An 11466-nucleotide genomic window follows, 5' to 3' on the forward strand; every position below is an offset into this window, starting at 1 on the left:
TGTCTAACACAACCCTAGTAAACCTATTAGCCACCCTGTGGAGTTTCAGCTCTAACCTAAGCCCTTGGCTGGTCTTGGCATTTTGTCGAACGGTTGGCATGCATGATGTGGGCGCGAGCAGAGCACGCGTATTGGAGCCGCTGCATCCGAGACGCTGCGTCCACCTACCCTTCTTTTTGACCCTTTCTCACCACATAGAGTCACGCCCCTCTCACCAGAGCTACTAGAGCCGCCCCTGGAGACTCGCAGCGCTGCCACCAGAGCTGCCATGGCAGTCTGTCGGTGGCAGCTGGCCCTACCATGGATGCACCACCCAAGCCACCCCCGCCAACCAGCTCACCTCCACGAGTAGTACCACGCGCGTCTGCTAGCCCCCCAATCGCGAGGGTCGCACCGCGTCTCCTCTCCGGCCATTGTAGCGGCGAGCCACCATGGCCACTCTCGGGAAGCTTCACAACCGACATAGCCAGCCTATTTAAACACATCCATGCTTGCCCAGGTCGATATTAGAGATCCTCCAACCCCTCTAGATCCCCCAATTGCAGCCAACGGACCAGGGAGGGTCATCTTCCTCCCCTCTGATCGCGCTTCCGCCGCCGCCCCTCTTGCTAAATTTATAGCGTCGAAGCCGTGTTCGGTGTCATTCTTCCCCTGGTTGGAATAGCACGAACGTCGCGAGCCTTGTCCCCCTCTCAACGCAGCTCTAGATGAGCCGTAGGCGGCGACCCTTGCTAGCCACGCCACCGTTCGCCTGCCTCTTAGCCGCCAGAGATTCCAGGTTCTATGTCGACCAAGCCACACCTCCATGGAACCATCTTGGAGCCCTGAGCATGCTCGTGCTCTCAGCTTAGGGAATGGTGGCCCTATCACCAGCGAGCATTGTTGGAAGCCTCTCCTTCCCTCCGCAGGAGGAGGGAGACAACTAGTTTGACCCGAGGTCAAACTTGCCACTGAGCCCCACTAGTCAGCGATAGAACCGAGCCAGTCCCGCCTTAAGTGGAGGAGTATTCACGCAGAGTACATTTTCCCCCTCGCGGTAGCATATATGGTTCCAAACCATTTTTCCTTTTCTGGCTTATTTTTAAAAAACACATTTTTTACCAAAGTTTGACTATCCACATCTTTCAAAATAATAGTCCAAATGAGTTGATTCTTTTTCTCACCTCTTTCAAATTTCACCTAGTTTATTTTAGTATTTATTTAAAAAATCTCCAAACAACTTGTGAATGTTGTTTGTATTGAATGTTTATTTGAACATTTCTTCTAAATAGGAATTTGAAGAAAGAACAAACTTTCAAAAGTTTTGATGTGCCCCTCACCTGCGTACACATTGAAGGCAAGCATTGTGAACCTTGATTTATTTTGGTTGTGTGTGGGTTGCTGGATGAAGAAAACATTATGGTTATGTTAAATAAATGGTGGTATTTCATGTGATAATAACGCATGTGGCTTTATGAATTGAAATTACAATTATTGCATGATTGAGATGCATGGGACAGCAGTCACACCTTCCTGCCACACATGTCTACCGGATGGAATCCGAAGAGAGTCGGTGTCTCGTGGAGATACGACTTTGGGACTGACATCTCGTAGGATGAGAGTGGTTAGCGAGGCATGTTGGGGTACGATAGGTAGTGACCCTGTTGCGGTGATAAAACACTTTGATTATGCTAATCTTGCAGGGAATAACTTAAACCTCTTGAGTCGACCGTAGATCGAGTCATGTCAGTATGTCACCTTAACCCGTTTGTGCTGCCATAGGTCTTCCTGAAAGGGAATATGGTTCAATAGGTAGTAAACCTATTACCATGTACACACCAAGTAGAGGGACCGGGATGAAGGTATTCGATGCACTGGACTAAATCGAGTCATCCGGTCAGGGGGGGCATGGGTGTTTCCGGTCTGGGACCGGGAGGGGAAGAGCTCTCCCCTTGTAGCACGCGGTATAAATTTGATCCCATGCTAGTCGAGGTTGGAGCCTCCCCATCTTATGGTTTTTCTCTGGCAGCGTAGTCCGAGTGATATCGGTCTTCGCGGAAAAAATGTGGGTACTCGTTCTGAGTGTTTGCTTCTGAGATACTATACGCGGCATTAGTCTGAGTGACTATTGAAACCCGTGGGTTGTGGGTAAAGAGTACATCCTATGATTATGACTGAGTGTCGCTCTTCAGAGGAAGTTAAGAAATCGTGAGGCTAATCACGAAATATGGTGGATGATCATAAATATTATTTTAGTGTGGACTAACCCCTATGATTACGACTGTTGAATATCCCTATGACGGTTCTACCTCCTGGATATTCATTATTTATTATTGTGTCTTATAAGCCCTTTATGTGGTATCGCTTACGAGCCCGACTGCGGCATGTTTATTATTTCATATAATCCCTTTATGTGGTGTCTCTTAGACGCCCGATTGCGGCATGTTTATTATTTCATATAAGTACTTTATGTGGTGTCGCTTAGACGCCCGACTGTGGCATGTTTATTATTTCATATAAGCCCTTTATGTGGTGTCGCTTAGACGCCAAACTGCGGCATGTTTATTATTTCATATAAGCCCTTTATGTGGTGTCACTTAGACGCTCAATTGTGGCATGCTTGTTATTATTTTACTCAAGCCCTGTGAGTGGTGTCGCTCAGACTCCCGACGTAGGCATGTTTTATATCACATCCGTTGATCATACTCTTATTAATTGCTTATTACTTTCTCGGTATGATAAAATTTCGATTACTACTACTTGGGAAGTATATTATGGTTGACGAAATGTTGTGGTATTGTTGCAAGTGCATATTAACCCCTGCCAATTTATGTTTGTTTTCATGATGTTTGCGAGTACATTCAAAGTACTCACTGGCTTGTCCCTGGCTATTGTCTTGGCCAGATTGTGTGCTTGGAGAGGAGAAACCCGACAATAAACCCGGAACCTTGGCACCGAAGACAGCAGCCGCGTGAGATAGGAATTATCCAGGTCAGTTGTTCCTGTGGGATATGGAGTCCCATAGACGCTGGAGATCCCCGAACCGCTTCCGCCATCAACCAGTGGAAACCCTTTTTTATGTACTCCATGGACCACCTCGGTCTTGTACCTCAAACTTGTATTTCTGCTTCGACAATTGTATCAAGGATTTGTGCACCGGCTAACAGTATTCCTGGGGATGGCATGTACAAGGGCCATTTTGAAGGGACATTGAATTCCCAGAAAATCTGGTCCTGACATTTGGTGTGATCACATGAAACATGTCTTTATCTCCGGTCATGCAATCGGTGCAACCAGTGTCAAGAATCCACTCTTTTCCCCGACCATGTAGTCTCTAAGGTTCGCCATAAGACTAAGGTTCCTCATGGTCTTCTCATATTCGATGGCAAACTCCTCATCTTCATTGTAGTAGCCATGCTCCACATTGTCATTATTAGATGGAATATCCTCATCATAAGAATCAAGAATTCCATCAGAATTTTGACTATGGCAATGTTCATGTTTATGCATGCGAATGGCTTCAACAATGATATTGTTAATGGTAATGACATCTCCTTTAGCATCCATGAGGTCACGAAGCACAAATAGACATCTATCAAAATTAGGATCAGTTGGCTTCATTTTGTGAAGAGCAATGCATTTGTGGAAAATGATATCAAGATTTTTCAGGGAATAGTCAGGATATCCTTTCTCTAAGTTTTTCCACAATGTACGAGCACACTCAAAAAATTTGCATTTCCTTAAGCACATTTCTTAGCAGTCTTCTAATGATGAGATTTACAGTTTTAAGATTACCAAGCATATCAAGTTCTTCATCATGAGAAGGATGTAAGGGATCAATGGGAGACGCATAGGGATATTAAACATACTTGCACAAATGGAATTCATTAAATATATCAAGCATTTCATCTTTAAATTGTTTATAATACTATCCATCAAGAATAGGAGCTCTACAACTAATATTCCCCAAACTAGGCACATCCATCTTCCTCCAATGGTGTTTAAACCAAGCTTATGGAGACCTTGCTTTGATACCAATTATTGGATTCATAGAAGCGGTGTCTAGCGGGGGGTGAATAGACTACTTGCATAAATTAAAATCCTAGCCTTTTCCCAATTTTAATGGTTGGCGGATTTTAGCAATTCTAACAAGTCTAGTCCACCCTACAAATGATAGTCAACCAATATGGCAGCGGGAAGTAATGGCATTGCACATGTAAGTTTGGAGTAGAGTTTAGGAAGATCAAATGCAAAGATGAACATTACGATTTTTGGCGAGGTTACGATAGGTGGTGCTATCGTACGTCCACGTCAGTGGAGACTTCAACCCACGGAGGGTAACGGCTGCGAGAGTCCACAGAGGGTAACAGTTGCGAGAGTCTACGGAGGGCTCCACGCACAAGGGGTCCACGAAGAAGCGGCCTTGTCTATTCCACCATGACTTACATCCATACAGGACTAGCCTCACTCACGGTAGATCCTCACGAAGTAGGCGATCTCCTTGCATGTACAAACTTCTTGCTTCAACTCCACAACACGAAGTAGGAGGCTCCCAAGCGACACCTAACCAAACTAGGAGGCACCACCCTCCAAAAGGTAATAGATGTGGTAGAACGACGAACTCCTTGCTCTTGTGCTTCAAATGATAGTCTCATCAACACTCAATAACTCTCTCAAAGATTTGGCATGGGTAGGAGAGATTAATTTTGTGTAAAGCAACTTGGGGAAGCTAAAGATCAAGTTTCAAATGGTTGGATTGGAATCTCTTGATCTCAACAGATGAGTAGGTAGCTCTCTCTCAGAAAAATGGATCTGGCAAGTGTAAGTGTGTTCTAAGTGCTTCCTCTATGAATGAGAGGAGGTGCAGGGGTATATATAAGCATCCCCAAAATCCAACCATTACAACATTATTGCCCAACTCGGTGACACCGAAATGAATCTCGATGGTACTGAGTTGCACCGAATGTGGAAACTTTTGAATTCTCGGTGAGACCGATATATGAATCTCGGTAGTACCGATATGATGACCTAGAGCAGTTACCAAATCTCGGTGAGACCGATTCCAAGCTTAGAAATTCCGATTCTTGGAATTTTCTCAACAGAAAGTTTCTCACTGATTTCGCTGGCACCGATATGAAAGTTGGTGGTACCGAGAGATTAGGGTTTGGCAAAGGATCTATGTGGTGGAAAATCGGTAGGGGTGAGTGGAAAAGTTGGTGGCACCAATTTTGCTCGTTTGGCTTGGGGCAGAGATATTTGTGGAAGAATGACTAAATATTTTTATGGCTATCTCTAGCACATGAGCAACCAATTCATCATAGTACCTCACCCCCTTTTAAAAGTATCGGCTTTCCTATGGACTAAAAAGCGATTTGTCACAAATGTAAAATGCAAAGTCCTCTTGCTTGAAGCTTGAGCCAATCCTATTCCTTTCCTTCATCAAGGGGATTATCCTCACAATCCTTTGGCCAACGCTCTTTGTGGACTATACCTGAAATATACTAGGTAAAAGCATTAGTCCAAGAGACAATGTATGTTGTCATGAATTATCAAAACCATCAAGGGAGCATATGTGCTTTTAGGCTCCCTACCGCTAGAGGGAGTGGCGGTAGCCTACACAATCCTACCGCCACCACAGGTGGAGGTTGGAAAAGGGTCATATCCGAATTTTTTCCGTCTTAGGGTCACATCCTGCTGAACTTATCTAAAAGGGTCAAAACAGTGAGTTTGTCTCCACCATGTCGCCCAAAGGCTATTATGAGGCCTCATTGCACCCGCCATCCACAGATGAGCCGGCGGCCGTGGCGACAAACTTGGACTCGGGGGGAAGTCCTCCTCGACAGCAATGCTTACATGGCCGAGAAGAAAAACCATACTTCCGCCCGTTGTCAATTCAAGAGTAAGCACGATGGCATGGAGGTGGAGATGGGGCCTCACATCCCTCCTCCTTCAACACGTGTGCCACCAGTGACTATTAGGAATACTTTGTCTACCACGCGGGGATGCCGGAACTAACACTGCTATGGCAACCATCCCCCAATATGTTGTCATATGGGGGATCCGACTACTTCTGTGGCACTACGATTGGTGTCGTTCCTTACCGCACCAACATTTCTCAAGGATAATGATGATGCATGTGATGCCTACAAAATTGCAGGGCTTGTCCACGACTATCTCCACGACACTTCCAATGGCACATGTTACCTGTGCATATATGACTCCAAGGTCGGGGTTTAGACCCGCAAGCTAGGTGCCATTCCACAGCCGCGGACGCCATCCGACCATATGTGTGACATGGCCATCACCATCGGCAATGGGATCGTGGGTTGGGTGGACCTCTGGAATGGCATGTTGCTCGCCGACGTGCTAGCCGACCACACCTCCTTCCACCTGTTCCGGTATGTCTCCCTTCCTGAGCTGAGGTAGCCGCCAAATTGCCTCCCTCTTTCCGTTGACATCGCAAGAGAGTTTAGGGACATTGTCCTTGTCAAAGACACCGGCACCATCACGTTCTTCTACCTTCAGCTCCACACGGACACAAGCAGCCATTTCTCAGAAAACCCTAGCGGCTGGAAGGTGGTCACTTGAACCATGGAGATGGAGGGGCTTCATGGGGATTTGGAAACCTTGGGTGATTTGTGTTTCAAGGAGTAGCTTAACTTCGTTCTCGTGATATCGAGGACTACAACTTGTCCCAGTCTCTCTTTGTCACCAACCCCATTCTCAGCTCCGGCAAAGATGTCATCTTGTACCTCCGGATCAATATCAGCAGCGAAATCGACAGGAACTTGCATGTGATTGCTATTGACCTCAAGCTAAAGAGCTGTTGGAGGTGAAGGAATTCAATATGCATGTTGGAATTAGTGAAGCGTCCCAACTACTATGCACACGAGCCCGCGGTGATTTATATTGATGGGGCGATCACGAGGTATATAGAGTCGGTTGAGATGGCAACCAAGAGAGAGAGATTTACAAGGAGGGGGAGATAGAGATATAACCAAAAGATAAAGAACATCTATCATACTCCTAGCCTTGCGGTACAAGATAGGTGACTCCCCCTTAATCACAACCGGACAAGGCTGAGATTATGCCTAAATTCTTCAAAACTCTTGGTAGGCAATGCCTTTGTGAATCAACCTGCAAGTTGATCTTTAGATGGAATAAATCTGATTTCCAATTGTTTGCCCGCAACTCGTTCTCTAACAAAGTGAAAATCAATTTCAATGTGTTTGGTCCTGGCATGAAAAACTGGGTTAGCACATAAGTATGTAGCTCCAAAATTGTCACACCAAAGAAAAGGAGGTTGCATTTGAAGAACTCCAAGTTCTTTCAGCATTAATTGGACCCACATGACCTGTGTTGTTGCATTTTCCAATGACTTGTATTCTGCTTCTATACTTGACCTCGAGATTGTGGCATGTTTCTTTCCACACCATGAAATAAGATTAGGACCAAAAAAGATAGCAAATCCACTAGTGGACCATCGGTCATCCACACAGCCAGCCCAGTCTGCATGAGAGAATGCACTCACAAGAGCGGAGGATGACCTGTTAAAGGTGAGACCAACTGTCATTGTATGTATAACATACCTCAAGATCCATTTTACTATTGTCCAATGGACTGTGGTGGGAGCATGAAGAAACTGGAATACTTTGTTCACTTCAAAGGAGATGTCACGTCTAGTAAGAGTCAAGTATGGAAGTCCACCAACTATGCTTCTGTAATTAGTGATGTCCTCCTAATGCACAGGTTATCCTTCTACTAGAAACAAAGATTCAGAGTTGGACAGCGGTGTTAGAGAGGGCTAGCAATCTTGCATGCCAATCTTCCTTAACAAGTCAGTTGCATACTTCCATTGGGACAAATGAATACCATTTTTTGTTTTCTTAACTTCAATACCCAAAAAAATGAAGGTCGCCTAGATCTTTGAGAGCAAATTCAGAACTTAAATCTTTAAGCAAAGCTGGTACGGCTCCACTAGAGAAGCTAGTGGCAATGATGTCATCGACATATATAAGAACAAAGATGGTAATTTGCAACTTATTATAGATAAACAGAGATGTATCAGACTTTGATGGAGCAAACCCAAATTTCATCAATTTTACACTCAACCTGGAATGCCAAGCTCTGGGAGCTTGTTTTAGTCCATACAAGGCTTTGTCAAGCTTGCCAACATGAAATAATGCATCCTTATTTTCAAACCCAGGCGGTTGTTTCATGCAAACCTCCTCTCCCATAACACCATGAAGGAACGCACTCTGCACAGCTAGCTCTCTGAGAATCCATCCCCTGGAAACAACAATGGACAAGACAAGGCGAATAGTTGCAGCTTCGACAACAGGGCTAAAGGTGTCCTCATAATCAATGCCATATCATTGCTAAAAACATTTTTCTACTGATCGTGCTTTATAGCGATCAATAGTGCCGTCAGATTTTCTTTTGATTCTACAGACCCATTTGCAGTCAATCAAATTTTTACCTTCACATCATGGAACAAGATGCCACATTCTGTTTTTCTGTAAGGCCATGAACTCTTCTTCCATTGCCTTTTTCCATCGATTATCACCAAGAGCTTCACTGATGGACTTGGGTTCCCCACCTTCTGAACATGCCACACCATATTTAGTTTTGTAATTAATATGATGAATAACTCCCCTTTTAAGGCGTCTACACGGGAGAGAGCTTTCAACATTAGGAGAATCAAGAGATGGTGTGGCCACACCAGATCCGAGTGGAGCAAAAGACGGGCTGGGAATTGGTGATCCTGAGGCTGATCGTGTCACACTAGGCGACTACCGCGCAGGAGAGGCAGGTTGAGCCTCGTCTGTGGTGCGTGAGCTCGATGGTTGGTGGGCCACCGTGGCTTCAAGTTCCACACCGGCCAAGCCAGGCATCGACAGGCGGACGCACTTCGGGGCGCAGGAGGCACTCGAAGACACCGATTCCCGAGTGGGCGTGCGTGTCGGGGGCGGAGTAGATCCCGGAGAGGATCGTGCGTCAGGCAAGTCAAGGGGATCCTAACGCAAGTTTGCCCTCAATAGCCATGCCAGCAGGACTATACATAAAATGTCGATGTACATCATCGTTGTCCATCAGATTGTCACCATGTTTTGCACCACAAACAACTGAAACACCATGCTGAGGTATAGATTTAGTCAAAGATGAATCAAAACAATTATTTGGAACCCCATTACGAATGCAAGAAAGATGTGATGGAAGAATAAGAATCTCCTTTCTAAGGAGGGCGCCGACATTGGGATGGAGGTGTTGGAAAGGGAATTTTGTCTCGTCAAAGACTACATCACGGGAGATATATACACGGCCAATGGAGACATCAAGACATTTCACACCTTTGTGTTGGGCACCATAACCAAGGAAAACACACTCTTTGGAGCGAAACGTGGGCTTACGGGGGTTGTAGGGACGAAGATTCGACCAGCATGCACATCCAAAGATACGAAGAGGGGTGTAATCTAGTTTGATGTGTAGAAGTCTTTCAGTAGGAGTTTCATTTCGAATGACTCGGCTAGGTAGCAGATTAATGAGATGGACAGTAGTAAGAAATGCTTCATCCCAAAATTTAAATGGCATGGCTGCAACAGCAAGGATAGCAAGGCCTACTTTGACAATATGTCTATGTTTTCTTTTGGACGAGCCATTTTGGCGATGAGCGTGCGGGCATGACACATGATGAAAAATTCCCAATTGCTGAAAGAAGGAGTTTAGCATCTCATATTAGCGACCCAAGTGTGAGTGGACAACAATGATTTTTGTGTCAAATTTGCACCCAACAAGAGCTTCGACATTATGAAACACTTGAAACACATCATAGCGCTTCTTAAGCAAGTAAATCCAAGTGTATTTGCTAAAATAATTGATAAAATTGATATAGCATGTATGTCTGCCAACAGAGGAGGGTGAAGGACCCCACAAATCAAAAAAATCAGTTGTAAAGGCTTAACAAAAATAATGGTAGAGACTGGGTAAGGCAACTAATGACTTTTACCTCGCTGACAAGAATCACAAATAGTTTCAGGGTTTCGCTCACCAACAACTGGGAGTTTATTTTTGCTAAGCATTTGTTGAACAAATGAAAAGGAAGGGTGTAATAAACACTCATGACATCTTTCTAAGGATATCTTAATAACACTACAAACTTGATTATTGAATCTGCTAACAGGAGGAATCAACGGTTAGAGCCCATCCACGCAGTTACCTCGATAGAGAATTCTCTTCGTGACGTGATTATCAAGGCAATGCGATGAACGGAAAGCAGATTTTTTTCAGTGGATGGAAAATGTAAAATTCGGTTGACATGAATGTCATGATATGGGGTTTTAATAATTAAATTGACAACATGACTTATACTCATACCTGTCCTGTTTGCATTATGAACTTGCTCATGGTTGTGGTATTGCTCCTGCATGGTGAGCTTGTCAAGATCATTGGTGATGTGGTGGGAGGCACCGATGTCTGCATACCAGTTTGTGTCTACACCATAGGAGGTGTCGGCTGCCGCAACAACTTTCTTCTTCTGTGAGTCCTCATTACGCCAATTGCAATCCTTCGCAATATGGTTAGTTTTTTTGCAAAATTGACATTTTCCTTCATACTCATCATACCCTTGAAAGGTGTTTTCACCGCTACCTTGATGCCCCCTATTGTTGTTATTGTAGAAGGGACGTCGGTTGTTGTTGTTATTGGAGTGGCCTCCCCGGCCACCACCATTGGTGTTGTTATAGTTGTCGTCGGTGTTGTTATAGTTGATGTTGTAGCCACCACTGCCATAGTTGGTGTTGCCGCCGTAGTTGTTGCTGCTAGGGCCCTCGCCACAAGGCCTGGGGTGGCCATCTCTACCGCCACCACGGTAGCCCTGGGAAGCCCCCTGCCGACCGCGAGCTACAACGTTGGCGGAGGATTGGAAGCCACCGCCGCCATTGCCATGGAACATCTCCACCCATTAATCATTTTTGGAGACCATGGAGAACAAGAGATCAACAGTGAGAGGTTTGGTGCAGCAATCTAGGGTAGAGATAATGGGTTGATATTCCATGTCTAGACCGGCTATGATAAAGGAGATCAGTTCGCCATGTCAGATGGGTTTACCGGTGGCCGCGTGCCCATCAGAGAGAGATCTCATATGGCCAAAGTAGGTTGTGCTGATTGATGTCCTTTTTGAGCATTGGTAAGGAAAACATGGATGTTGTTGGCGCGCAATGGATTGGGCGAAGAACATGGTGGAGAGGGTAGTCCAGAGTGCATGCGATCTTTTGATCGAAGCAACCTGAACAAGCACCTCCTTGGATAGGTTTTGGAGGATATACGCCGTGTTTTTTTGATCCTGGATGAGCCAGGGGCATAGATAGGGTTTGGAACAATCTAATCCTTGCCATCGGAGGTTTTGGAGATGATGGTTTTCTCTGGTTTAGCTATGGACTGATCAAGATAGCCGAAGAGGCCGGCTCCGATGATCTGGGAGCGGGCTTG

At 45.2% G+C, this 11466-nt stretch overlaps 1 pseudogene; it reads right to left on the reverse strand.

Annotated features, from left to right (window-relative positions):
• Positions 1-10998: 10998 nt before the first annotated feature.
• On the reverse strand, positions 10999-11080 carry LOC123445842 (annotated as a pseudogene).
• Positions 11081-11466: the final 386 nt, after the last annotated feature.

Source organism: Hordeum vulgare, chromosome 3H (assembly GCF_904849725.1).
Source record: "Hordeum vulgare subsp. vulgare chromosome 3H, MorexV3_pseudomolecules_assembly, whole genome shotgun sequence".
Classification (NCBI taxonomy): Eukaryota; Viridiplantae; Streptophyta; class Magnoliopsida; order Poales; family Poaceae; genus Hordeum; species Hordeum vulgare.